Raw genomic sequence first — 27,293 nt, 5'->3', positions numbered from 1 at the left:
CATAGCTGGCAGGTGATGTTGGCATGACCGGCAGGTGTTTCCAGCCAGCCCAGCAGGTGATTCCGAAGTGTTCACCAAATGGTTGTGGCGTAGCCGGCAGGTCATTTTGGTGTGTCCAGCAGGTGGTTTTGGCGAGTCGAGCAGGTGGTTCTGGCGTGCTCGGCAGGTGCTTCCGGTGTCATTGGCATGTGGTTCCTTCATGTTTGAAAGGTGGTTCCGCCATGCCCTGCAGGTTATTCCGGAGTGTTCGCCAAGTGGTTCTGGCGTAGCCGGCAGGTGATTTTGCATGTCCGGCAATGGTTCCGGCGAGTTGAGCCGGTGGTTCCTGCGTGTCCAGCAGGTGGTTCTGGTCTGTCCAGCAGGTGGTTCTGGGGTGTCCTGAACGAGGTTCTGGCACGTGTGAGAGGTTGTGTCGGCATGCACTACACGTGATTCCGGCTTGTCGGCCAATTGGTTCTGGTGTAGCGGGCAGGTGATTTTGGTGTGTCCGGCAGGTGGGACCGGTGAGTCAAGCAGGTGGTTCCGGCGAGTGTTTCCTGTGTTTCCGGTCTGTGCAGGAGATGGTTCCGGCCTGTCCGGCATGTGCTTCTGGCACTTCTGAGACGTTGTGCTGGCATGCCCGGAAGGTGATTTGGAGTGTCCACCAAGTGGTTCTGGCGTAGCCGGCAGGTGATTTTGGCACGTCCGGCAGGTGTTTCTTGCGATTCAACAGGGGGCTCAGGCATGCTAAGCAGTTGATTCCGGCGTGTCCGGCACGTGGTTCCGGTATGTCCTGGAGGTGGTTCCGGAGTGTCTGCCGAGTGGTTCTGGCGTAGCCGGCAGGGGATTTTGGCGTGTCCGGCAGGTGGTTCTGGGGAGTGGATCAGGAACTTCCGGCATTGTCGGCTGGCGCATCGCCGTCTCCGGCATGTGGTTGTGGCACGTCTGAGAGGTGGTTCCGGCATGCCCGGCAGGTGATCCCGGAGAGTCCTCCAAGTGGTTCTGGTGTACCCCGCAGGGGTTTCTGGTGTGTCTGGCAGGTGGCTCTGGTGATTCGAGCAGGTGGTTCCGGCGTGTCCGGAACATGGTTCTGGCACGTCTGAGAGATGGTTCCGGCATGGCCGGCAGGTGACTCCGGAGTGTCTGGCATGTGGTTCTGGCACGTCTGAGAGGTGGTTCCGGCATGCCTGACAGGTGATTCCGGAGTGTCGGCCAATTGGTCTTGGCGTACCCCGCAGGTGATTTTGGCATGTCCCGCAGGTGTTTCTTGCGAGTCGAGCAGCTGGCTCAGGCATGCTCAGCAGGTGCTTCCGGGGTTTCCGGCACGTGGTTCTTGAGTGTCTGAGAGCTGGTTCTGGCATGTCTGGCAGATGATTCCGGAGTGTCCGCCAATTGGTTCAGGTGTAGCTGGCAGGTGATGTTGGCGTGATCGGCAGGTGGTTCCAACCAGCCCGGCAGGTGATTCTGAAGTGTTCACCAACTGGTTGTGGCGTAGCCGGCAGGTGATTTTGGCATGTCCGGCAGGTGGTTCTGATGATTCGAGCAAGTGGTTCCGGCGTGCTCGGCAGGTTCTTCCGGTGTCATTGGCATGTGGTTCTGGCATGTCTTAGAGGTGGTTCCGGCATGCACGGCAGGTGGTTCCGGCAGGTCCGGCAGGTGTTTGCCGTCTTCCCATGATCTGGTTCCGGCATGTCCGCAAGGTGATTCTGCAGTGTCCACCAAGTGGTTTTGGCATAGCCGGCATATGGTTTTGGCCTGTGAGGCAGGTGGTTCCGGCATGTCCAGCAGGTGGTTCCGGCGAGCTCTGCAGGTGCTTCCGGTCTCTCCGGCACGTGTTTGTGGCACGTCTGAGCGATGGTTCCGTCATCCCCGGCAGGTGATTCCGGAGTCTCCGGCATGTGGTTCTGGCACCTCTGAGAGGTGGTTCCGGAATGCCTGGCATGTGATTCAGGAGTGTCTGCCGAGTGGTTCTTGCGTTACCGGCAGTTGATTTTGGCGTGTCCAGTAGGTGGTTCTGGGGAGTGGATCAGCTGGTTCCAGCATACTCGGCAGGTGGTACCGTCGTGTCCAGAACATGGTTCTGGCACGTCTGAGAGGTGGTCCCGGCATGCCCGGCAGGTGATTCTGGAGTGTCAGGCATGTAGTTCTGGCACCTCTGAGAGGTGGTTCCGTCATGCCGGGCAGGTGAATCTCGAGTGTCTGCCAAGAGGTTCTGGCGTAGCCGGCAGGTGATTTAGGTGTGTCCAGCAGGTGGTTCTGGGGAGTGGATCAGGGGGTTCTGGCATGCTCGGCAGTTGGTACCGGCATGTCCGGAACATGGTTCTGGCAAGTCTGAGAGGTGATTCCGGCATGTCAGACAGGTGATTCCGGAGTGTCGGCCAAGCGTTTCTGGCGTACCCGGCAGGTGATTTTGGCGTGTCCGGCAGGTGTTTCTTGCGATTCAAGAGGGGGCTCAGGCATGCTAAGCAGTTGCTTCCGGCGTGTCCGGCACGTGGTTCTGGAGTGTCTGAGAGCTGGTTCTGGCATGTCCGGCAGATGATTCCGGAGTGTCCGCCAAGTGGTTCTGGCGTAGCTGGCAGGTGATGTTGGCGTGACAGGACGGTGGTTGCAGCAAGCCCGGCAGGTGATTCCAAAGTGTTCACCAACTGGTTGTGGCATAGACGGCAGGTGATTTTGGCATGTCCAGCAGCTGGTTCTGGGGAGTGGAGCAGCTGGTTCCGGTGTGTTCGGCAGGTGCTTCTGCTGTCATTGGCATGTGGTTCTGGCATGTCTGAGAGTTGGTTCCAGCATGTCCGCCAAGTGGTTCTGGCGTAGGTGGCAGGTGATGTTGGCGTGACCGGCAGGAGGTTGCAGCAAGCCCAGCAGGTGATTCCGAAGTGTTCACCCACTGGTTGTGGAGTAGCCGGCAGGTGGTTCCGGCATGCCCTGCAGGTGATTCCGGAGTGTTTGCAAAGTGTTTCTGGCGTAGCGTGCAGGTGATTTTGCATGTCCGGTGGTGGTTCCGGCGAGTAGAGCCGGTGGTTCCGGCATGTCTGGCAGGTGGCTCCGGTCTGTCCGGCAGGTGGTTCTGGGGAGTGGATCAGGAACTTCCGGCGTTCTCGGCAGGTGCTTCCGCCGTCTCCGGCATGTGGTTGTGGCACCTCTGAGAGGTGGTTCCAGCATGCCCGGCAGGTGGTTCCGGAGTGTCTGGCAAGTGGTTGTGGCGTAGCTGGCTGGGGATTCTGGCGTGTCCAGCAGGTGGTTCTGGCGAGTCAAGCATGTGGTCCCAGCGTGTCCGGCAGGTGGTTCTGGCATCCCCGTTAGGTGATTCCGGAGTGTCCGCCAAGTGTTTCTGGCATACCCGGCAGGTGATTTTGGCATGTCCGACAGGTGTTTCTTGCGAGTCGAGCAGGTGGCTGAGGAATGCTCAGCAGGTGCTTCCGGCGTCTCTGGCCCGTGGTTCTGTTGTGTCTGAGAGCTGGTTCTGGCATGTCCAGCAGACGATTCCGGAGTGTCCACCAAGTGGTTCTGGTATACCTGGCAGGTGATTTTGGCGTGTCCAGCATGTGGTTCCGGCGAGCTCGGCAGGTGGTACCGGCGTTTCCGGAACATGGTTCTGGCACGTTTGAGAGATGGTTCCGGCATGCCCGGCAGATGATTCCGGAGTGTCCGCCAAGTGTTTCTGGCGTAGCCGGCAGGTGATTTTGCATGTCCCGCGGCCGTTCCAGCGAGTCGACCCGGTGGTTCCGGCGTGTCTGGCAGGTGGTTCCGGTCTGTCTGGCATGTGGTTCTGGGGTGTCCGACACGAGGTTCTGGCACGTCTGAGAGGTTGTGTCGGCATGCCCTTCACGTGATTCCGGCGTGTCCGGCACGTGGTTCTGGTGTTCTGAGAGCTGGTTCTGGCATGTCCAGCAGATGATTCCGGAGTGTCCACCAGGTGGTTCTGGTATACCTGGCAGGTGATTTTGGCGTGTCCAGCAGGTGGTTCCGACGAGCTCGGCAGGTGGTACCGGCGTGTCCGGAACATGGTTCTGGCACGTCTGAGAGATGGTTCCGGCATGCCCGGTAGGTGATTCCGGAGTGTTCACCAAATGGTTCTGGCGTGGCCGGCAGGTGATTTTGGTGTGTCCACCAAGTGGTTCTGGCGATTCGAGCAATTGGTTCCAGCGTGCTCGGCAGGTGCTTCCGGTGTCATTGGAATGTGCTTCTGGCATGTCTAAGAGGTCGTTCCGGCATGCACGGCAGGTGATTCCGGAGTGTTCGCCAAGTGGTTCTGGCGTAGCCGGCATGTGATTTTGCATGTCCGGCAATGGTTCCGGGGAGTCGAGCCGGTGGTTCAGGCGTGTGCGGCATGTGGTTCCGGTCTGTCCAGCAGGTGGTTCTGGCGTGTCTGGCACGAGGTTCTGGCACGTCTGAGAGGTTGTGTCGGCATGCACGTCACGTGATTCCGACGTCTCCGCCAAGTGGTTCTGGTGTAGCGGGCAGGTGATTTTGGCGTGTCCGGCAGCTGGGACCGGTGAGTCAAGCAGGTGGTTCCAGCGAGTGTTTCCTGTGTTTCTGGTCTGTCGGGGAGATGGTTCTGGCCTGTCCGGCACGTGCTTCTGGCACTTCTGAGTGGTTGTGCTGGCATGCCGGCAGGTGATTCTGGAGTGTCCGCCAAGTGGTTCTGGCGTAGCCAGCAGGTGATTTTGGCGTGTCCGGCAGGTGGTTCTGGGGAGTGGATCAGGAACTTCCGGCATTCTCGGCAGGTGCTTCCGCCGTCTCCGGCATGTGGTTGTGGCACCTCTGAGAGGTGGTTCCAGCCAGCCCGGCAGGTGATTCCGAAGTGTTACCAAATGGTTGTGGCGTAGCCAGCAGTTGATTTTGGCGTGTCCAGCAGGTGGTTTTGGCGAGTCGAGCAGGTGGTTCTGGCGTGCTCGGCAGGTGTTTCTGGTGTCATTGGCATGTGGTTCCTTCATGTCTGAGAGGTGGTTCCGCCATGCCTGGCAGGTGATTCCGGAGTGTTCGCCAAGTGGTTCTGGCATAGCCGGCATGTGATTTTGCATGTCCTGCAATGGTTCCTGGGAGTCGAGCCGGTGGTTCAGGCGTGTCCGGCATGTGGTTCCGGTCTGTCCAGCAGGTGGTTCTGGCGTGTCCGGCATGAGGTTCTGGCACGTCTGAGAGGTTGTGTCAGCATGCACGTCACGTGATTCCGGCTTCTCCGCCAAGTGGTTCTGGTGTAGCGGGCAGGTGATTTTGGCGTGTCCGGCAGGTGGGACCGGTGAGTCAAGCAGGTGGTTCCAGTGAGTGTTTCCTGTGTTTCTGGTCTGTCGGGGAGATGGTTCCGGCCTGTCCGGCACGTGCTTCTGGCACTTCGGAGGGGTTGTGCTGGCATGCCCGGCAGGTGATTCTGGAGTGTCCGCCAAGTGGTTCTGGCGTAGCCGGCAGGTGATTTTGGTGTGTCCGGCAGGTGGTTCTGGGGAGTGGATCAGGAACATCCGGCATTCTCGGCAGGTGCTTCCGCCGTCTCCGGCATGTGGTTGTGGCACCTCTGAGAGGTGGTTCCAGCATGCCCGGCATGTGATTCCGGAGTGTCCGACAAGTGGTTGTGGCGTAGCTGGCTGGGGATTCTGGCGTGTCCGGCAGGTGGTTCTGGCGAGTCAAGCAGGTGGACCCAGCGTGTCCGGCAGGTGGTTCCGGTCTGTCCTGGAGGTGGTTCCGGAGTGTCTGCCGAGTGGTCCTGGCGTAGCCGGCAGGTGATTTTGGCGTGTCCAGCATGTGGTTCAGAAGAGTGGAGCAGGTGGTTCCGGCATACTCGGCAGGTGGTTCCGGCGTGTCCGGGACATGGTCCTGGCACGTCTGAGATGTGGTTTCGGCATGCCCGGCAGGTGATCCTGGAGAGTCCTCCATGTGGTTCTGGCGTAACCCGCAGGTGTTTCTGGTGTGTCCGGCAGGTGGCTCTGGTGAGTCGAGCAGGTGGTTCCGGCGTGCTCGACCGGTGGTTCCGGCAGGTCCGGCAGGTGTTTGCCGTCTGTCCATGACGTGGTTCCGGCATGCCCGCAAGGTGATTCTGGAGTGTCCACCAAGTGGTTTTGGCGTAGCCGGCATATGATTTTGCCTGTGAGGCAGGTGGTTCCGGCATGTCCAGCAGGTGGTTCCGGTGAGCTCGGCAGGTGCATCCTGTCTCTCGGACACGTGGTTGTGGCACTTTTGAGAGATGGTTCCGGCATACCCGGCAGGTGATTCCGGAGTCTCCGGCATGTGGTTCTGGCTCCTCTGAGAGGTGGTTCCGGAATGCCTGACATGTGATTCCGGAGTGTCTGCTGAGTGGTTCTGGCATAGCCGGCAGGTGATTTTGGCGTGTCCAGTAGGTGGTTTTGGAGAGTCGAGCAGGTGGTTCTGGCATGCTTGGCGGTTGTTTCCGGTGTCATTGGCATGTGTTTCCGACATGTCTGCGAGGTGGTTCCGCCGTGCCTGGCAGGTGATTCCGGAGTGTCCGCCATGTGTTTCTGGAGTACCCGGCACGTGATTTTGGCATGTCCAACAGGTGTTTCTTGCGATTCGAGCAGGTGGCTCAGGCATGCTCAGCTGGTGCTTCCGGTGTCTCTGGCACGTGGCTCTGGTGTGTCTGAGAGCTGGTTCTGGCATGTCCGGTGATGATTCCGGAGTGTCCACCAAGTGGTTCTGGTATAGCTGGCAGGTGATTTTGGCGTGTCAGGAAGGTGGTTCCGGCTAGTTGAGCACGTGGATCAGGCGTGCTTGCCAGGGGGTTCAGGCGGGTCTGGCAGGTGGTTTCGGTCTGTTCGGGGTGTGGTTCCGGCATCTCAGGCACATGGTTCTGGCACATCTGAGAGGTGGTTCCGGCCAGCCCCACAGGTGTTTCTGGAGTGTCCGGCAACTGGTTCTGGCGTAGCTGGCAGGTGATGTTGACGTGACCGGCAGGTGGTTCCAGCTTGCCCGGCAGGTGATTCCGGAGTGTCTGCCGAGTGGCTCTGGCGTGGCCGGCAGGTGATTTTGGCGTGTCCAGCAGGTGGTTCCGGCGAGCTCGGCAGGTGGTACCGGCGTGTTCGGAACATGGTTCTGGCACGTCTGAGAGATGGTTCCGGCATGCCCGGCAGGTGATTCCGGAGTATTCCCCAAGTGGTTCTGGCGTAGCCGGCAGGTGATTTTGCATGTCCGGCAATGGTTCCGGCGAGTCGAGCCAGTGGTTCCGGCGTGTCCGGCAGGTGGTTCTGGCGTGTCCGGCACGAGGTTCTGGCATGTCTGAGAGGTGGTTCCGGCATGCCCAACAGGTGATTCCGGAGTGACCGCCACGTGGTTCTGGCGTACCCGGCAGGCGATTTTGGCGTGTCTGGCAGGTGTTTCTTGCAAGTCGAGCATGTGGCTCAGGCATGCTCAGCAGGTGCTTCCGGCGTGTCCGGCACGTGGTTCTGGTGTTTCTGAGAGCTGCTTCTGGCATGTCCGGCAGATGATTCCGGAGTGTCCACCAAGTGGTTCTGGCATACCCAGCAGGTGATTTTGGCATGTCAGGTAGGTGGTTCCGGCGAGTCGAGCAGGTGGATCATGCGTGCTCGGCAGGTGGTTCAGGCGGGTCTGGCAGGTGGTTTCGGTCTGTTCGGGGTGTGGTTCCGGCATCTCAGGCACATGGTTCTGGCACGTCTGAAGGTGGTTCCGGCCGGCCCGACAGGTGTTTCCATGGTGTCCGCCAAGTGGTTCTGGCGTAGGTGGCAGGTGATGTTGGCGTGACCGGCAGGAGGTTGCAGCAAGCCCAGCAGGTGATTCTGAAGTGTTCACCCACTGGTTGTGGAGTAGCCGGCAGGTGGTTCCGGCATGCCCGGCAGGTGATTCCGGAGTGTTCGCAAAGTGTTTCTGGCGTAGCGTGCAGGTGATTTTGCATGTCCGGTGGTGGTTCCGGCGAGTAGAGCCGGTGGTTCCGGCATGTCTGGCAGGTGGCTCCGGTCTGTCCGGCAGGTGGTTCTGGGGAGTGGATCAGGAACTTCCGGCATTCTCGGCAGGTGCTTCCACCATCTCCGGCATGTGGTTGTGGCACCTCTGAGAGGTGTTTCCAGCATGCCCGGCAGGTGAGTCCGGAGTGTCTGACAAGTGGTTGTGGCGTAGCCGGCTGGTGATTCTGGCGTGTCCGGTAGGTGGTTCTGTCGAGTCAAGCATGTGGTCCCGGCGTGTCTGGCAGGTGGTTCCGGTCTGTCCTAGAGGTGGTTCCGAGGGTCTGCCGAGTGATTCTGGCGTAGCTGGCAGGTGATTCTGGCGTGTCCAGCAGGTGGGACCGGTGAGTCAAGCAGGTGGTTCCAGCGAGTGTTTCCTGTGTTTCCGGTCTATGCGGGAGATGGTTCCGGCCTGTCCGGCACGTGCTTCTGGCACGTCGCGGAGGTTGTGCTGGCATGCCCGGCAGGTGATTCTGGAGAGTCCGCCAAGTGGTTCTGGCATAGCCGGCAGGTGATTTTGGCGTGTCCGGCAGGTGGTTCTGGGGAGTGGATCAGGAACTTCCGGCGTTCTCGGCAGGTGCTTCCGCCGTCTCCGGCATGTGGTTGTGGCACCTCTGAGAGGTGGTTCCAGCATGCCCGGCAGGTGGTTCCGGAGTGTCTGGCAAGTGGTTGTGGCGTAGCTGGCTGGGGATTCTGGCGTGTCCAGCAGGTGGTTCTGGCGAGTCAAGCATGTGGTCCCAGCGTGTCCGGCAGGTGGTTCTGGCATCCCCGTTAGGTGATTCCGGAGTGTCCGCCAAGTGTTTCTGGCATACCCGGCAGGTGATTTTGGCATGTCCGACAGGTGTTTCTTGAGAGTCGAGCAGGTGGCTGAGGAATGCTCAGCAGGTGCTTCCGGCGTCTCTGGCCCGTGGTTCTGTTGTGTCTGAGAGCTGGTTCTGGCATGTCCAGCAGACGATTCCGGAGTGTCCACCAAGTGGTTCTGGTATACCTGGCAGGTGATTTTGGCGTGTCCAGCATGTGGTTCCGGCGAGCTCGGCAGGTGGTACCGGCGTTTCCGGAACATGGTTCTGGCACGTTTGAGAGATGGTTCCGGCATGCCCGGCAGGTGATTGCGGAGTGTATGCCAAGTGGTTCTGTCGTAGCCGGCAGGTGATTTTGCATGTCCGGCGGTGGTTCAGGAGAGTCGAGCCGGTGGTTCCGGCGTGTCCGGCAGGTGGTTCCGGTCTGTCTGGCAGGTGGTTTCGGTCTGTTCGGGGTGTGGTTCCGGCATCTCAGGCACATGGTTCTGGCACGACTGAGATGTGGTTCCGGCCGGACCGACAGGTGTTTCCATGGTGCCCGCCAACTGGTTCTGGCCTAGCTGGCAGGTGATGTTGGCGTGACCGGCATGTGCTTCCAGCCAACCCGGCAGGTGATTCCGAAGTGTTCGCCAAATGATTGTGGCGTAGACGGCAGGTGACTTTGGCATGTCCAGCAGGTGGTTTTGGCGAGTCAAGCAGGTGGTTCTGGCGTGCTCGGCATGTGCTTCCGGTGTCATTGGCATGTGGTTCCGGCATGTCTGAGAGGTGGTTCCGCCATGCCCGGCAGGTGATTCCGGAGTGTTCGCCAAGTGTTTCTGGCGTAGCCGGCAGGTGATTTTGCATGTCCCGCGGCCGTTCCAGCGAGTCGACCCGGTGGTTCCGGCGTGTCTGGCAGGTGGTTCCGGTCTGTCTGTCATGTGGTTCTGGGGTGTCCGACACGAGGTTCTGGCACGTCTGAGAGGTTGTGTCGGCATGCCCTTCACGTGATTCCGGCGTGTCCGGCACGTGGTTCTGGTGTGTCTGAGAGCTGGTTCTGGCATGTCCAGCAGATGATTCCGGAGTGTCCACCAGGTGGTTCTGGTATACCTGGCAGGTGATTTTGGCGTGTCCAGCAGGTGGTTCCGACGAGCTCGGCAGGTGGTACCGGCGTGTCCGGAACATGGTTCTGGCACGTCTGAGAGATGGTTCCGGCATGGCCGGCAGGTGACTCCGGAGTGTCTGGCATGTGGTTCTGGCACGTCTGAGAGGTGGTTCCGGCATGCCCGGCAGGTGGTTCCGGAGTGTCCGCCATGTGGTTCTGGCGTACCCGGCAGGTGATTTTGGCGTGTCTGGCAGGTGTTTCTTGCGAGTCGAGCATGTGGCTCAGGCATGCTCAGCAGGTGCTTCCGGCGTGTCCGGCACGTGGTTCTGGTGTGTCTGAGAGCTGGTTCTTGCATGTCCGGCAGATGATTCCGGAGTGTCCAACAAGTGGTTCTGGCATACCCGGCAGGTGATTTTGGCATGTCAGTTAGGTGGTTCCGGCGAGTCGAGTAGGTGGTTCTGGCATCTCAGCAGGTGGTTCAGGCGGGTTTGACAGGTGGTTTCGGTCTCTTCGGGGTGTGGTTCCGGCATCTCAGGCACATGATTCTGGCGTGTCTGAGAGTTGGTTCCGGCCGGCCCGACAGGTGGTTCCAGAGTGTCTGCCGAGTGGTTCTGGCGCAACCGGCAGGTGATTCTTGCGTCTCCAACAGGTGGTTCTGGGGCGGGGATCAGGTGGTTCCGGCATACTCGGCAGGTGGTACCGGCGTGTCCGGAACATGGTTCTGGGAAGTCTGAGAGGTGGTTCCAGCGTGTCCGGCAGGTGGTTCCGCTCTGTCCGGCAGGTGGTTCTGGTGTGTCCGGCACGATGTTCTGGCACGTCTGAGACGTGATTCCGGCATGCCCGACAGGTGATTCCGGAGTGTCCACCACGTGGTTGGGCGTATCCGGCAGGCGATTTCGGCGTGTCTGGCAGGTGTTTCTTGCAAGTCGAGCATGTGGCTCAGGCATGCTCAGCAGGTGCTTCCGGCGTGTCCGTCACGTGGTTCTGGTGTGTCTGAGTGCTGGATCTGGCATGTCCGGCAGATGATTCCGCAGTGTACACCAAGTGGTTCTGGCATACCCGGCAGGTGATTTTGGCATGTCAGGTAGGTGGTTCCGGCGAGTCGAGTAGGTGGTTCCGGCATGCCCGACAGGTGATTCCGGAGTCTCCAGCATGTGGTTCTGGCACCTCTGAGAGGTGGTTCCGGCATGCCCGGCAGGTGATTCCGGAGTGTTCGCAAAGTGTTTCTGGCGTAGCGTGCAGTTGATTTTGCATGTCCGGTGTTGGTTCCGGCCAGTAGAGCCGGTGGTTCCGGCATGTCTGGCAGGTGGCTCCGGTCTGTCCGGCAGGTGGTTCTGGCGTGTCCGGCACGAGGTTCTGGCACTTCTGGGATTTTGTGCTGGTATGCCCGGCAGATGATTCCGGAGTGTTCGCCAAGTGGTTCTGGTGTAGTCGGCAGGTGATTTTGCATGTCCGGCGGTGGTTCCGGCGAGTCGAGCCGGTGGTTCCGGCGTGTCCGGCAGGTGGTTCCGGTCTGTCCAGCAGGTGGTTCTGGCACTTCTGAGTGGTTCTGCTGGCATGCCCGGCAGGTGATTCTGGAGTGTCCGCCAGGTGGTTTTGGCATAGCCGGCATGTGATTTTGGCCTGTCAGGCAGGTGGTTCCGGCATGTGCAGCAGGTGGTTCCGGCATGTCCAGCAGGTGGCTCAGGCATGCTCAGCAGGTGATTCCGGCGTCTCTGGCTCGTGGTTCTGGGGTGTCTGAGAGCTGGTTCTGGCATGTCTGGCAGATGATTCCGGAGTGTCCACCAACTGGTTCTGGCATACCCAGCAGGTGATTTTGGCATGTCAGGTAGGTGGTTCCGGCGAGTCGAGCAGGTGGATCAGGCGTGCTCGGCAGGTGGTTCAGGCGGGTCTGGCAGGTGGTTTCGGTCTGTTCGGGGTGTGGTTCCGGCATCTCAGGCACATGGTTCTGGCACATCTGAGAGGTGGTTCCGGCCGGCCCGACAGGTGTTTCCATGCTGTCCGCCAAGTGGTTCTGGCGTAGGTGGCAGGTGATGTTGGCGTGACCGGCAGGAGGTTCCAGCAAGCCCAGCAGGTGATTCCGAAGTGTTCAGCCACTGGTTGTGGCGTAGCCGGCAGGTGATTTTGGCGTGTCCGGCAGGTGGTTCTGGGGAGCAGATCAGGAACTTCCGGCATTCTCGGCAGGTGGTTCCGGCGTGTCCGGCACATGGTTCTGGCACGTCTGAGAGTTGGTTCCGGCATGCCTGGCAGTGATCCCCGAGAGTCCTCCAAGTGATTCTGGCGTATCCCGCAGGTGTTTCTGGTGTGTCCGGCAGGTGGCTCTGGTGAGTCGAGCAGGTGGTTCCGGCGTGCTCGGCAGGTGGTTCCGGCAGGTCCGGCAGGTGTTTGCCGTCTGTCCATGACGTGGTTCCGGCATGCCCGCAAGGTGATTCTGGAGTGTCCACCAAGTGGTTTTGGCGTAGCCGGCATATGATTTTGGCCTGTGAGGCAGGTGGTTCCGGCGAGCTCAGCAGGTGCTTCCGGTCTCTCCGGCACGTGGTTGTGGCACGTCTGAGAGATGTTTCCGGCATGCCCGACAGGTGATTCCGGAGTCTCTGGCATGTGGCTCTGGCACCTCTGCGAGGTGGTTCTGGCATGCTCGGCAGGTGATTCTGGAGTCTCCGGCATGTGGTTCTGGCACCTCTGAGAGGTGGTTCTGGCATGCTCGGCAGGTGATTCTGGAGTCTCCGGCATGTGGTTGCGGCACCTCTGAGAGGTGGTTCCAGCAAGCCTGGCAGGTGATTCCGGAGTGTCTGCCGAGTGGTTCTGGCACTGCCGGTAGCTGGTGTTGGCGTGTCCAGCAGCTGGTTCTGGCGAGCTCGGCAGGTGGTACCGGCCTGTCCGGAACATGGTTCTGGCACGTCTGAGAGATGGTTCCGGCATGCTAGGTAGGTGGTTCCGGATGGTCTGCCGAGTGGTTCTGGCGTAGCCGGCAGGTGATTCTGGCGTGTCCAGCAGGTGGTTCTGGGGAGTGGATCAGGTGGTTCCGGCATACTCAGCAGGTGGTACCGGCGTGTCCGGAACATGGTTCTGGCAAGTCTGAGAGGTGGTTCTGGCATGCCCGGCAGGTGATTCCGGAGTGTTCACCAAGTGGTTCTGGCGTAGCCGGCAGGTGATTTTGCATGTCCGGCGGTGGTTCCGGCGAGTCGAGCCGGTGGTTCCGGCGTGTCCGGCAGGTGGTTCCGGTCTGTCCAGCAGGTGGTTCTGGCGTGTCCGGCACGAGGTTCTGGCACGTCTGAGAGGTGGTTCCGGCATTCCCGACAGGTGATTCCACAGTGTCCGCCACGTGGTACTGGCATACCCGGCAGGTGATTTTGGCGTGTCAGGTAGGTTGTTCCGGACAGTCGAGTAGGTGGTTCCGGCGTGCTCGGCAGGTGGTTCAGGCGGGTCTGGCAGGTGGTTTCGGTCTGTTCGGGGTGTGGTTCCGGCATCTCACGCACATGGTTCTGGCACGTCTGAGAGGTGGTTCCGGCCGGCCCGACAGGTGTTTCCATGGTGTCCGCCTAGTGGTTGTGGCATAGCTGGCAGGTGATGTTGGCATGACCGGCAGGTGGTTCCAGCCAGCCCAGCAGGTGATTCCGAAGTGTTCACCAAATGGTTGTGGCGTAGCCGGCAGGTCATTTTGGTGTGTCCAGCAGGTGGTTTTGGCGAGTCGAGCAGGTGGTTCTGGCGTGCTCGGCAGGTGCTTCCGGTGTCATTGGCATGTGGTTCCTTCATGTTTGAAAGGTGGTTCCGCCATGCCCTGCAGGTTATTCCGGAGTGTTCGCCAAGTGGTTCTGGCGTAGCCGGCAGGTGATTTTGCATGTCCGGCAATGGTTCCGGCGAGTTGAGCCGGTGGTTCCTGCGTGTCCAGCAGGTGGTTCTGGTCTGTCCAGCAGGTGGTTCTGGGGTGTCCTGAACGAGGTTCTGGCACGTGTGAGAGGTTGTGTCGGCATGCACTACACGTGATTCCGGCTTGTCGGCCAATTGGTTCTGGTGTAGCGGGCAGGTGATTTTGGTGTGTCCGGCAGGTGGGACCGGTGAGTCAAGCAGGTGGTTCCGGCGAGTGTTTCCTGTGTTTCCGGTCTGTGCAGGAGATGGTTCCGGCCTGTCCGGCATGTGCTTCTGGCACTTCTGAGACGTTGTGCTGGCATGCCCGGAAGGTGATTTGGAGTGTCCACCAAGTGGTTCTGGCGTAGCCGGCAGGTGATTTTGTCATGTCCGGCAGGTGTTTCTTGCGATTCAACAGGGGGCTCAGGCATGCTAAGCAGTTGATTCCGGCGTGTCCGGCACGTGGTTCCGGTATGTCCTGGAGGTGGTTCCGGAGTGTCTGCCGAGTGGTTCTGGCGTAGCCGGCAGGGGATTTTGGCGTGTCCGGCAGGTGGTTCGGGGGAGTGGATCAGGAACTTCCGGCATTGTCGGCTGGCGCATCGCCGTCTCCGGCATGTGGTTGTGGCACGTCTGAGAGGTGGTTCCGGCATGCCCGGCAGGTGATCCCGGAGAGTCCTCCAAGTGGTTCTGGTGTACCCCGCAGGGGTTTCTGGTGTGTCTGGCAGGTGGCTCTGGTGATTCGAGCAGGTGGTTCCGGCGTGTCCGGAACATGGTTCTGGCACGTCTGAGAGATGGTTCCGGCATGGCCGGCAGGTGACTCCGGAGTGTCTGGCATGTGGTTCTGGCACGTCTGAGAGGTGGTTCCGGCATGCCTGACAGGTGATTCCGGAGTGTCGGCCAATTGGTCTTGGCGTACCCCGCAGGTGATTTTGGCATGTCCCGCAGGTGTTTCTTGCGAGTCGAGCAGCTGGCTCAGGCATGCTCAGCAGGTGCTTCCGGGGTTTCCGGCACGTGGTTCTTGAGTGTCTGAGAGCTGGTTCTGGCATGTCTGGCAGATGATTCCGGAGTGTCCGCCAATTGGTTCAGGTGTAGCTGGCAGGTGATGTTGGCGTGATCGGCAGGTGGTTCCAACCAGCCCGGCAGGTGATTCTGAAGTGTTCACCAACTGGTTGTGGCGTAGCCGGCAGGTGATTTTGGCATGTCCGGCAGGTGGTTCTGATGATTCGAGCAAGTGGTTCCGGCGTGCTCGGCAGGTTCTTCCGGTGTCATTGGCATGTGGTTCTGGCATGTCTTAGAGGTGGTTCCGGCATGCACGGCAGGTGGTTCCGGCAGGTCCGGCAGGTGTTTGCCGTCTTCCCATGATCTGGTTCCGGCATGTCCGCAAGGTGATTCTGCAGTGTCCACCAAGTGGTTTTGGCATAGCCGGCATATGGTTTTGGCCTGTGAGGCAGGTGGTTCCGGCATGTCCAGCAGGTGGTTCCGGCGAGCTCTGCAGGTGCTTCCGGTCTCTCCGGCACGTGTTTGTGGCACGTCTGAGCGATGGTTCCGTCATCCCCGGCAGGTGATTCCGGAGTCTCCGGCATGTGGTTCTGGCACCTCTGAGAGGTGGTTCCGGAATGCCTGGCATGTGATTCAGGAGTGTCTGCCGAGTGGTTCTTGCGTTACCGGCAGTTGATTTTGGCGTGTCCAGTAGGTGGTTCTGGGGAGTGGATCAGCTGGTTCCAGCATACTCGGCAGGTGGTACCGTCGTGTCCAGAACATGGTTCTGGCACGTCTGAGAGGTGGTCCCGGCATGCCCGGCAGGTGATTCTGGAGTGTCAGGCATGTAGTTCTGGCACCTCTGAGAGGTGGTTCCGTCATGCCGGGCAGGTGAATCTCGAGTGTCTGCCAAGAGGTTCTGGCGTAGCCGGCAGGTGATTTAGGTGTGTCCAGCAGGTGGTTCTGGGGAGTGGATCAGGGGGTTCTGGCATGCTCGGCAGTTGGTACCGGCATGTCCGGAACATGGTTCTGGCAAGTCTGAGAGGTGATTCCGGCATGTCAGACAGGTGATTCCGGAGTGTCGGCCAAGCGTTTCTGGCGTACCCGGCAGGTGATTTTGGCGTGTCCGGCAGGTGTTTCTTGCGATTCAAGAGGGGGCTCAGGCATGCTAAGCAGTTGCTTCCGGCGTGTCCGGCACGTGGTTCTGGAGTGTCTGAGAGCTGGTTCTGGCATGTCCGGCAGATGATTCCGGAGTGTCCGCCAAGTGGTTCTGGCGTAGCTGGCAGGTGATGTTGGCGTGACAGGACGGTGGTTGCAGCAAGCCCGGCAGGTGATTCCAAAGTGTTCACCAACTGGTTGTGGCATAGACGGCAGGTGATTTTGGCATGTCCAGCAGCTGGTTCTGGGGAGTGGAGCAGCTGGTTCCGGTGTGTTCGGCAGGTGCTTCTGCTGTCATTGGCATGTGGTTCTGGCATGTCTGAGAGTTGGTTCCAGCATGTCCGCCAAGTGGTTCTGGCGTAGGTGGCAGGTGATGTTGGCGTGACCGGCAGGAGGTTGCAGCAAGCCCAGCAGGTGATTCCGAAGTGTTCACCCACTGGTTGTGGAGTAGCCGGCAGGTGGTTCCGGCATGCCCTGCAGGTGATTCCGGAGTGTTTGCAAAGTGTTTCTGGCGTAGCGTGCAGGTGATTTTGCATGTCCGGTGGTGGTTCCGGCGAGTAGAGCCGGTGGTTCCGGCATGTCTGGCAGGTGGCTCCGGTCTGTCCGGCAGGTGGTTCTGGGGAGTGGATCAGGAACTTCCGGCGTTCTCGGCAGGTGCTTCCGCCGTCTCCGGCATGTGGTTGTGGCACCTCTGAGAGGTGGTTCCAGCATGCCCGGCAGGTGGTTCCGGAGTGTCTGGCAAGTGGTTGTGGCGTAGCTGGCTGGGGATTCTGGCGTGTCCAGCAGGTGGTTCTGGCGAGTCAAGCATGTGGTCCCAGCGTGTCCGGCAGGTGGTTCTGGCATCCCCGTTAGGTGATTCCGGAGTGTCCGCCAAGTGTTTCTGGCATACCCGGCAGGTGATTTTGGCATGTCCGACAGGTGTTTCTTGCGAGTCGAGCAGGTGGCTGAGGAATGCTCAGCAGGTGCTTCCGGCGTCTCTGGCCCGTGGTTCTGTTGTGTCTGAGAGCTGGTTCTGGCATGTCCAGCAGACGATTCCGGAGTGTCCACCAAGTGGTTCTGGTATACCTGGCAGGTGATTTTGGCGTGTCCAGCATGTGGTTCCGGCGAGCTCGGCAGGTGGTACCGGCGTTTCCGGAACATGGTTCTGGCACGTTTGAGAGATGGTTCCGGCATGCCCGGCAGATGATTCCGGAGTGTCCGCCAAGTGTTTCTGGCGTAGCCGGCAGGTGATTTTGCATGTCCCGCGGCCGTTCCAGCGAGTCGACCCGGTGGTTCCGGCGTGTCTGGCAGGTGGTTCCGGTCTGTCTGGCATGTGGTTCTGGGGTGTCCGACACGAGGTTCTGGCACGTCTGAGAGGTTGTGTCGGCATGCCCTTCACGTGATTCCGGCGTGTCCGGCACGTGGTTCTGGTGTTCTGAGAGCTGGTTCTGGCATGTCCAGCAGATGATTCCGGAGTGTCCACCAGGTGGTTCTGGTATACCTGGCAGGTGATTTTGGCGTGTCCAGCAGGTGGTTCCGACGAGCTCGGCAGGTGGTACCGGCGTGTCCGGAACATGGTTCTGGCACGTCTGAGAGATGGTTCCGGCATGCCCGGTAGGTGATTCCGGAGTGTTCACCAAATGGTTCTGGCGTGGCCGGCAGGTGATTTTGGTGTGTCCACCAAGTGGTTCTGGCGATTCGAGCAATTGGTTCCAGCGTGCTCGGCAGGTGCTTCCGGTGTCATTGGAATGTGCTTCTGGCATGTCTAAGAGGTCGTTCCGGCATGCACGGCAGGTGATTCCGGAGTGTTCGCCAAGTGGTTCTGGCGTAGCCGGCATGTGATTTTGCATGTCCGGCAATGGTTCCGGGGAGTCGAGCCGGTGGTTCAGGCGTGTGCGGCATGTGGTTCCGGTCTGTCCAGCAGGTGGTTCTGGCGTGTCTGGCACGAGGTTCTGGCACGTCTGAGAGGTTGTGTCGGCATGCACGTCACGTGATTCCGACGTCTCCGCCAAGTGGTTCTGGTGTAGCGGGCAGGTGATTTTGGCGTGTCCGGCAGCTGGGACCGGTGAGTCAAGCAGGTGGTTCCAGCGAGTGTTTCCTGTGTTTCTGGTCTGTCGGGGAGATGGTTCTGGCCTGTCCGGCACGTGCTTCTGGCACTTCTGAGTGGTTGTGCTGGCATGCCGGCAGGTGATTCTGGAGTGTCCGCCAAGTGGTTCTGGCGTAGCCAGCAGGTGATTTTGGCGTGTCCGGCAGGTGGTTCTGGGGAGTGGATCAGGAACTTCCGGCATTCTCGGCAGGTGCTTCCGCCGTCTCCGGCATGTGGTTGTGGCACCTCTGAGAGGTGGTTCCAGCCAGCCCGGCAGGTGATTCCGAAGTGTTACCAAATGGTTGTGGCGTAGCCAGCAGTTGATTTTGGCGTGTCCAGCAGGTGGTTTTGGCGAGTCGAGCAGGTGGTTCTGGCGTGCTCGGCAGGTGTTTCTGGTGTCATTGGCATGTGGTTCCTTCATGTCTGAGAGGTGGTTCCGCCATGCCTGGCAGGTGATTCCGGAGTGTTCGCCAAGTGGTTCTGGCATAGCCGGCATGTGATTTTGCATGTCCTGCAATGGTTCCTGGGAGTCGAGCCGGTGGTTCAGGCGTGTCCGGCATGTGGTTCCGGTCTGTCCAGCAGGTGGTTCTGGCGTGTCCGGCATGAGGTTCTGGCACGTCTGAGAGGTTGTGTCAGCATGCACGTCACGTGATTCCGGCTTCTCCGCCAAGTGGTTCTGGTGTAGCGGGCAGGTGATTTTGGCGTGTCCGGCAGGTGGGACCGGTGAGTCAAGCAGGTGGTTCCAGTGAGTGTTTCCTGTGTTTCTGGTCTGTCGGGGAGATGGTTCCGGCCTGTCCGGCACGTGCTTCTGGCACTTCGGAGGGGTTGTGCTGGCATGCCCGGCAGGTGATTCTGGAGTGTCCGCCAAGTGGTTCTGGCGTAGCCGGCAGGTGATTTTGGTGTGTCCGGCAGGTGGTTCTGGGGAGTGGATCAGGAACATCCGGCATTCTCGGCAGGTGCTTCCGCCGTCTCCGGCATGTGGTTGTGGCACCTCTGAGAGGTGGTTCCAGCATGCCCGGCATGTGATTCCGGAGTGTCCGACAAGTGGTTGTGGCGTAGCTGGCTGGGGATTCTGGCGTGTCCGGCAGGTGGTTCTGGCGAGTCAAGCAGGTGGACCCAGCGTGTCCGGCAGGTGGTTCCGGTCTGTCCTGGAGGTGGTTCCGGAGTGTCTGCCGAGTGGTCCTGGCGTAGCCGGCAGGTGATTTTGGCGTGTCCAGCATGTGGTTCAGAAGAGTGGAGCAGGTGGTTCCGGCATACTCGGCAGGTGGTTCCGGCGTGTCCGGGACATGGTCCTGGCACGTCTGAGAGGTGGTTTCGGCATGCCCGGCAGGTGATCCTGGAGAGTCCTCCATGTGGTTCTGGCGTAACCCGCAGGTGTTTCTGGTGTGTCCGGCAGGTGGCTCTGGTGAGTCGAGCAGGTGGTTCCGGCGTGCTCGACCGGTGGTTCCGGCAGGTCCGGCAGGTGTTTGCCGTCTGTCCATGACGTGGTTCCGGCATGCCCGCAAGGTGATTCTGGAGTGTCCACCAAGTGGTTTTGGCGTAGCCGGCATATGATTTTGCCTGTGAGGCAGGTGGTTCCGGCATGTCCAGCAGGTGGTTCCGGTGAGCTCGGCAGGTGCATCCTGTCTCTCGGACACGTGGTTGTGGCACTTTTGAGAGATGGTTCCGGCATACCCGGCAGGTGATTCCGGAGTCTCCGGCATGTGGTTCTGGCTCCTCTGAGAGGTGGTTCCGGAATGCCTGACATGTGATTCCGGAGTGTCTGCTGAGTGGTTCTGGCATAGCCGGCAGGTGATTTTGGCGTGTCCAGTAGGTGGTTTTGGAGAGTCGAGCAGGTGGTTCTGGCATGCTTGGCGGTTGTTTCCGGTGTCATTGGCATGTGTTTCCGACATGTCTGCGAGGTGGTTCCGCCGTGCCTGGCAGGTGATTCCGGAGTGTCCGCCATGTGTTTCTGGAGTACCCGGCACGTGATTTTGGCATGTCCAACAGGTGTTTCTTGCGATTCGAGCAGGTGGCTCAGGCATGCTCAGCTGGTGCTTCCGGTGTCTCTGGCACGTGGCTCTGGTGTGTCTGAGAGCTGGTTCTGGCATGTCCGGTGATGATTCCGGAGTGTCCACCAAGTGGTTCTGGTATAGCTGGCAGGTGATTTTGGCGTGTCAGGAAGGTGGTTCCGGCTAGTTGAGCACGTGGATCAGGCGTGCTTGCCAGGGGGTTCAGGCGGGTCTGGCAGGTGGTTTCGGTCTGTTCGGGGTGTGGTTCCGGCATCTCAGGCACATGGTTCTGGCACATCTGAGAGGTGGTTCCGGCCAGCCCCACAGGTGTTTCTGGAGTGTCCGGCAACTGGTTCTGGCGTAGCTGGCAGGTGATGTTGACGTGACCGGCAGGTGGTTCCAGCTTGCCCGGCAGGTGATTCCGGAGTGTCTGCCGAGTGGCTCTGGCGTGGCCGGCAGGTGATTTTGGCGTGTCCAGCAGGTGGTTCCGGCGAGCTCGGCAGGTGGTACCGGCGTGTTCGGAACATGGTTCTGGCACGTCTGAGAGATGGTTCCGGCATGCCCGGCAGGTGATTCCGGAGTATTCCCCAAGTGGTTCTGGCGTAGCCGGCAGGTGATTTTGCATGTCCGGCAATGGTTCCGGCGAGTCGAGCCAGTGGTTCCGGCGTGTCCGGCAGGTGGTTCTGGCGTGTCCGGCACGAGGTTCTGGCATGTCTGAGAGGTGGTTCCGGCATGCCCAACAGGTGATTCCGGAGTGACCGCCACGTGGTTCTGGCGTACCCGGCAGGCGATTTTGGCGTGTCTGGCAGGTGTTTCTTGCAAGTCGAGCATGTGGCTCAGGCATGCTCAGCAGGTGCTTCCGGCGTGTCCGGCACGTGGTTCTGGTGTTTCTGAGAGCTGCTTCTGGCATGTCCGGCAGATGATTCCGGAGTGTCCACCAAGTGGTTCTGGCATACCCAGCAGGTGATTTTGGCATGTCAGGTAGGTGGTTCCGGCGAGTCGAGCAGGTGGATCATGCGTGCTCGGCAGGTGGTTCAGGCGGGTCTGGCAGGTGGTTTCGGTCTGTTCGGGGTGTGGTTCCGGCATCTCAGGCACATGGTTCTGGCACGTCTGAAGGTGGTTCCGGCCGGCCCGACAGGTGTTTCCATGGTGTCCGCCAAGTGGTTCTGGCGTAGGTGGCAGGTGATGTTGGCGTGACCGGCAGGAGGTTGCAGCAAGCCCAGCAGGTGATTCTGAAGTGTTCACCCACTGGTTGTGGAGTAGCCGGCAGGTGGTTCCGGCATGCCCGGCAGGTGATTCCGGAGTGTTCGCAAAGTGTTTCTGGCGTAGCGTGCAGGTGATTTTGCATGTCCGGTGGTGGTTCCGGCGAGTAGAGCCGGTGGTTCCGGCATGTCTGGCAGGTGGCTCCGGTCTGTCCGGCAGGTGGTTCTGGGGAGTGGATCAGGAACTTCCGGCATTCTCGGCAGGTGCTTCCACCATCTCCGGCATGTGGTTGTGGCACCTCTGAGAGGTGTTTCCAGCATGCCCGGCAGGTGAGTCCGGAGTGTCTGACAAGTGGTTGTGGCGTAGCCGGCTGGTGATTCTGGCGTGTCCGGTAGGTGGTTCTGTCGAGTCAAGCATGTGGTCCCGGCGTGTCTGGCAGGTGGTTCCGGTCTGTCCTAGAGGTGGTTCCGAGGGTCTGCCGAGTGATTCTGGCGTAGCTGGCAGGTGATTCTGGCGTGTCCAGCAGGTGGGACCGGTGAGTCAAGCAGGTGGTTCCAGCGAGTGTTTCCTGTGTTTCCGGTCTATGCGGGAGATGGTTCCGGCCTGTCCGGCACGTGCTTCTGGCACGTCGCGGAGGTTGTGCTGGCATGCCCGGCAGGTGATTCTGGAGAGTCCGCCAAGTGGTTCTGGCATAGCCGGCAGGTGATTTTGGCGTGTCCGGCAGGTGGTTCTGGGGAGTGGATCAGGAACTTCCGGCGTTCTCGGCAGGTGCTTCCGCCGTCTCCGGCATGTGGTTGTGGCACCTCTGAGAGGTGGTTCCAGCATGCCCGGCAGGTGGTTCCGGAGTGTCTGGCAAGTGGTTGTGGCGTAGCTGGCTGGGGATTCTGGCGTGTCCAGCAGGTGGTTCTGGCGAGTCAAGCATGTGGTCCCAGCGTGTCCGGCAGGTGGTTCTGGCATCCCCGTTAGGTGATTCCGGAGTGTCCGCCAAGTGTTTCTGGCATACCCGGCAGGTGATTTTGGCATGTCCGACAGGTGTTTCTTGCGAGTCGAGCAGGTGGCTGAGGAATGCTCAGCAGGTGCTTCCGGCGTCTCTGGCCCGTGGTTCTGTTGTGTCTGAGAGCTGGTTCTGGCATGTCCAGCAGACGATTCCGGAGTGTCCACCAAGTGGTTCTGGTATACCTGGCAGGTGATTTTGGCGTGTCCAGCATGTGGTTCCGGCGAGCTCGGCAGGTGGTACCGGCGTTTCCGGAACATGGTTCTGGCACGTTTGAGAGATGGTTCCGGCATGCCCGGCAGGTGATTGCGGAGTGTATGCCAAGTGGTTCTGTCGTAGCCGGCAGGTGATTTTGCATGTCCGGCGGTGGTTCAGGAGAGTCGAGCCGGTGGTTCCGGCGTGTCCGGCAGGTGGTTCCGGTCTGTCTGGCAGGTGGTTTCGGTCTGTTCGGGGTGTGGTTCCGGCATCTCAGGCACATGGTTCTGGCACGACTGAGATGTGGTTCCGGCCGGACCGACAGGTGTTTCCATGGTGCCCGCCAACTGGTTCTGGCCTAGCTGGCAGGTGATGTTGGCGTGACCGGCATGTGCTTCCAGCCAACCCGGCAGGTGATTCCGAAGTGTTCGCCAAATGATTGTGGCGTAGACGGCAGGTGACTTTGGCATGTCCAGCAGGTGGTTTTGGCGAGTCAAGCAGGTGGTTCTGGCGTGCTCGGCATGTGCTTCCGGTGTCATTGGCATGTGGTTCCGGCATGTCTGAGAGGTGGTTCCGCCATGCCCGGCAGGTGATTCCGGAGTGTTCGCCAAGTGTTTCTGGCGTAGCCGGCAGGTGATTTTGCATGTCCCGCGGCCGTTCCAGCGAGTCGACCCGGTGGTTCCGGCGTGTCTGGCAGGTGGTTCCGGTCTGTCTGGCATGTGGTTCTGGGGTGTCCGACACGAGGTTCTGGCACGTCTGAGAGGTTGTGTCGGCATGCCCTTCACGTGATTCCGGCGTGTCCGGCACGTGGTTCTGGTGTGTCTGAGAGCTGGTTCTGGCATGTCCAGCAGATGATTCCGGAGTGTCCACCAGGTGGTTCTGGTATACCTGGCAGGTGATTTTGGCGTGTCCAGCAGGTGGTTCCGACGAGCTCGGCAGGTGGTACCGGCGTGTCCGGAACATGGTTCTGGCACGTCTGAGAGATGGTTCCGGCATGGCCGGCAGGTGACTCCGGAGTGTCTGGCATGTGGTTCTGGCACGTCTGAGAGGTGGTTCCGGCATGCCCGGCAGGTGGTTCCGGAGTGTCCGCCATGTGGTTCTGGCGTACCCGGCAGGTGATTTTGGCGTGTCTGGCAGGTGTTTCTTGCGAGTCGAGCATGTGGCTCAGGCATGCTCAGCAGGTGCTTCCGGCGTGTCCGGCACGTGGTTCTGGTGTGTCTGAGAGCTGGTTCTTGCATGTCCGGCAGATGATTCCGGAGTGTCCAACAAGTGGTTCTGGCATACCCGGCAGGTGATTTTGGCATGTCAGTTAGGTGGTTCCGGCGAGTCGAGTAGGTGGTTCTGGCATCTCAGCAGGTGGTTCAGGCGGGTTTGACAGGTGGTTTCGGTCTCTTCGGGGTGTGGTTCCGGCATCTCAGGCACATGATTCTGGCGTGTCTGAGAGTTGGTTCCGGCCGGCCCGACAGGTGGTTCCAGAGTGTCTGCCGAGTGGTTCTGGCGCAACCGGCAGGTGATTCTTGCGTCTCCAACAGGTGGTTCTGGGGCGGGGATCAGGTGGTTCCGGCATACTCGGCAGGTGGTACCGGCGTGTCCGGAACATGGTTCTGGGAAGTCTGAGAGGTGGTTCCAGCGTGTCCGGCAGGTGGTTCCGCTCTGTCCGGCAGGTGGTTCTGGTGTGTCCGGCACGATGTTCTGGCACGTCTGAGACGTGATTCCGGCATGCCCGACAGGTGATTCCGGAGTGTCCACCACGTGGTTGGGCGTATCCGGCAGGCGATTTCGGCGTGTCTGGCAGGTGTTTCTTGCAAGTCGAGCATGTGGCTCAGGCATGCTCAGCAGGTGCTTCCGGCGTGTCCGTCACGTGGTTCTGGTGTGTCTGAGTGCTGGATCTGGCATGTCCGGCAGATGATTCCGCAGTGTACACCAAGTGGTTCTGGCATACCCGGCAGGTGATTTTGGCATGTCAGGTAGGTGGTTCCGGCGAGTCGAGTAGGTGGTTCCGGCATGCCCGACAGGTGATTCCGGAGTCTCCAGCATGTGGTTCTGGCACCTCTGAGAGGTGGTTCCGGCATGCCCGGCAGGTGATTCCGGAGTGTTCGCAAAGTGTTTCTGGCGTAGCGTGCAGTTGATTTTGCATGTCCGGTGTTGGTTCCGGCCAGTAGAGCCGGTGGTTCCGGCATGTCTGGCAGGTGGCTCCGGTCTGTCCGGCAGGTGGTTCTGGCGTGTCCGGCACGAGGTTCTGGCACTTCTGGGATTTTGTGCTGGTATGCCCGGCAGATGATTCCGGAGTGTTCGCCAAGTGGTTCTGGTGTAGTCGGCAGGTGATTTTGCATGTCCGGCGGTGGTTCCGGCGAGTCGAGCCGGTGGTTCCGGCGTGTCCGGCAGGTGGTTCCGGTCTGTCCAGCAGGTGGTTCTGGCACTTCTGAGTGGTTCTGCTGGCATGCCCGGCAGGTGATTCTGGAGTGTCCGCCAGGTGGTTTTGGCATAGCCGGCATGTGATTTTGGCCTGTCAGGCAGGTGGTTCCGGCATGTGCAGCAGGTGGTTCCGGCATGTCCAGCAGGTGGCTCAGGCATGCTCAGCAGGTGATTCCGGCGTCTCTGGCTCGTGGTTCTGGGGTGTCTGAGAGCTGGTTCTGGCATGTCTGGCAGATGATTCCGGAGTGTCCACCAACTGGTTCTGGCATACCCAGCAGGTGATTTTGGCATGTCAGGTAGGTGGTTCCGGCGAGTCGAGCAGGTGGATCAGGCGTGCTCGGCAGGTGGTTCAGGCGGGTCTGGCAGGTGGTTTCGGTCTGTTCGGGGTGTGGTTCCGGCATCTCAGGCACATGGTTCTGGCACATCTGAGAGGTGGTTCCGGCCGGCCCGACAGGTGTTTCCATGCTGTCCGCCAAGTGGTTCTGGCGTAGGTGGCAGGTGATGTTGGCGTGACCGGCAGGAGGTTCCAGCAAGCCCAGCAGGTGATTCCGAAGTGTTCAGCCACTGGTTGTGGCGTAGCCGGCAGGTGATTTTGGCGTGTCCGGCAGGTGGTTCTGGGGAGCAGATCAGGAACTTCCGGCATTCTCGGCAGGTGGTTCCGGCGTGTCCGGCACATGGTTCTGGCACGTCTGAGAGTTGGTTCCGGCATGCCTGGCAGTGATCCCCGAGAGTCCTCCAAGTGATTCTGGCGTATCCCGCAGGTGTTTCTGGTGTGTCCGGCAGGTGGCTCTGGTGAGTCGAGCAGGTGGTTCCGGCGTGCTCGGCAGGTGGTTCCGGCAGGTCCGGCAGGTGTTTGCCGTCTGTCCATGACGTGGTTCCGGCATGCCCGCAAGGTGATTCTGGAGTGTCCACCAAGTGGTTTTGGCGTAGCCGGCATATGATTTTGGCCTGTGAGGCAGGTGGTTCCGGCGAGCTCAGCAGGTGCTTCCGGTCTCTCCGGCACGTGGTTGTGGCACGTCTGAGAGATGTTTCCGGCATGCCCGACAGGTGATTCCGGAGTCTCTGGCATGTGGCTCTGGCACCTCTGCGAGGTGGTTCTGGCATGCTCGGCAGGTGATTCTGGAGTCTCCGGCATGTGGTTCTGGCACCTCTGAGAGGTGGTTCTGGCATGCTCGGCAGGTGATTCTGGAGTCTCCGGCATGTGGTTGCGGCACCTCTGAGAGGTGGTTCCAGCAAGCCTGGCAGGTGATTCCGGAGTGTCTGCCGAGTGGTTCTGGCATAGCCGGTAGCTGGTGTTGGCGTGTCCAGCAGCTGGTTCTGGCGAGCTCGGCAGGTGGTACCGGCCTGTCCGGAACATGGTTCTGGCACGTCTGAGAGATGGTTCCGGCATGCTAGGTAGGTGGTTCCGGATGGTCTGCCGAGTGGTTCTGGCGTAGCCGGCAGGTGATTCTGGCGTGTCCAGCAGGTGGTTCTGGGGAGTGGATCAGGTGGTTCCGGCATACTCAGCAGGTGGTACCGGCGTGTCCGGAACATGGTTCTGGCAAGTCTGAGAGGTGGTTCTGGCATGCCCGGCAGGTGATTCCGGAGTGTTCACCAAGTGGTTCTGGCGTAGCCGGCAGGTGATTTTGCATGTCCGGCGGTGGTTCCGGCGTGTCCGGCAGGTGGTTCCGGTCTGTCCAGCAGGTGGTTCTGGCGTGTCCGGCACGAGGTTCTGGCACGTCTGAGAGGTGGTTCCGGCATTCCCGACAGGTGATTCCACAGTGTCCGCCACGTGGTACTGGCATACCCGGCAGGTGATTTTGGCGTGTCAGGTAGGTTGTTCCGGACAGTCGAGTAGGTGGTTCCGGCGTGCTCGGCAGGTGGTTCAGGCGGGTCTGGCAGGTGGTTTCGGTCTGTTCGGGGTGTGGTTCCGGCATCTCACGCACATGGTTCTGGCACGTCTGAGAGGTGGTTCCGGCCGGCCCGACAGGTGTTTCCATGGTGTCCGCCTAGTGGTTGTGGCATAGCTGGCAGGTGATGTTGGCATGACCGGCAGGTGTTTCCAGCCAGCCCAGCAGGTGATTCCGAAGTGTTCACCAAATGGTTGTGGCGTAGCCGGCAGGTCATTTTGGTGTGTCCAGCAGGTGGTTTTGGCGAGTCGAGCAGGTGGTTCTGGCGTGCTCGGCAGGTGCTTCCGGTGTCATTGGCATGTGGTTCCTTCATGTTTGAAAGGTGGTTCCGCCATGCCCTGCAGGTTATTCCGGAGTGTTCGCCAAGTGGTTCTGGCGTAGCCGGCAGGTGATTTTGCATGTCCGGCAATGGTTCCGGCGAGTTGAGCCGGTGGTTCCTGCGTGTCCAGCAGGTGGTTCTGGTCTGTCCAGCAGGTGGTTCTGGGGTGTCCTGAACGAGGTTCTGGCACGTGTGAGAGGTTGTGTCGGCATGCACTACACGTGATTCCGGCTTGTCGGCCAATTGGTTCTGGTGTAGCGGGCAGGTGATTTTGGTGTGTCCGGCAGGTGGGACCGGTGAGTCAAGCAGGTGGTTCCGGCGAGTGTTTCCTGTGTTTCCGGTCTGTGCAGGAGATGGTTCCGGCCTGTCCGGCATGTGCTTCTGGCACTTCTGAGACGTTGTGCTGGCATGCCCGGAAGGTGATTTGGAGTGTCCACCAAGTGGTTCTGGCGTAGCCGGCAGGTGATTTTGTCATG

This window comes from Equus caballus, chromosome 8, assembly GCF_041296265.1.
Source record: "Equus caballus isolate H_3958 breed thoroughbred chromosome 8, TB-T2T, whole genome shotgun sequence".
Lineage (NCBI taxonomy): Eukaryota > Metazoa > Chordata > Mammalia > Perissodactyla > Equidae > Equus > Equus caballus.
Note: the sequence above shows the minus strand (reverse complement) of the source record.